Genomic DNA, 1,114 nt, shown 5'->3' with positions numbered 1-1,114 from the left:
GAACAGGCGTATAATTTTTCAGCGCATCAGTCAGGAGCTCGCGGCAGTAAGAGTAGAGAGCATACACGAGCCCCGGCACGATGCATACAGCACTCTAGCATGCACAGTTCTCAGTCGTCGTCTGAGTATTACATTTTTTCGATATGACATCAATTATTCGCGATAACTGAGGCTGGCGTCCTCGAGTTCCTGCCTTATGAGCAACCGGACCAATCTTACGATATAGAGGAGAATGCCCTGGAGTCTATATGTATATGCGGCCCTGTCGTAAGTAATGTCTGCTAGCGCACCTTTAACGCGATGATTGAAACGCCCCTTCTACAAGCGCCATCGCGTCACTTTATTGTCGACAACGTCGCCTTATTTGGCGGACACGCACAGCACGCGCACTACACTTCATGACGCACGCGCTGCACCACAACTGACCGCAAGTCCCACGCACGCACGCAACGCACGCAGCGCACGCATGCACTTTTACCACGCTACAGCACACGTACCACCGCACGCACGCACGCAGCACGCATACGGCCGCAGCCACGCACGGCACGCCACGGTTACCACGCTACAGCGCCACGTACGCACGCACGCACGCACGCACGCGACGCTACGCACGCACGCACGCACGCGATGTTACCACGCTACAGACTAAGCGCTACGCACGCATCGCACGCACTGCCGCCCACGCTACGCACGCACGCACTCACGCAGATTACGCACGCACGCACGCACGCACGCACGCCACGCACGCACGCTACGCCACGCACTTGCGGGCGTATCTAACACGTTCTTAACAAGGATTTGCTGCCTGGGCACACGGCTTTGAGCCTGAGAGAAGGATGCGAATGCTTATATGCGTAAGGGCCAGCGAGAGAGCAGAGAGGAGAGATAGCAGAGAGGTGAGTAAGATAGAGAGAGAGGGAGAGAGAAGGGAAGGGGAGAGGGGAGAGGAGGGAAGACGAGTTAGAGAAACTCCGATGGCAGACACGGAGAAAGCGAATGGAGAGGGGGCAAGGGGAGAGCACGGCAACGGCAAGCAGAAGACGTAGAAAACCGACGATAGATGAGAACACAGAGAAGGTTAGAGGAGGGAGGAGGGGTAGATGAGCGATGAATG

The sequence above is a fragment of the Priapulus caudatus genome, unplaced genomic scaffold, assembly GCF_000485595.1.
Source record: "Priapulus caudatus unplaced genomic scaffold, Priapulus_caudatus-5.0.1 Scaffold950, whole genome shotgun sequence".
Taxonomy (NCBI): domain Eukaryota; kingdom Metazoa; phylum Priapulida; class Priapulimorpha; order Priapulimorphida; family Priapulidae; genus Priapulus; species Priapulus caudatus.
This window is presented reverse-complemented; position numbering follows the sequence as displayed.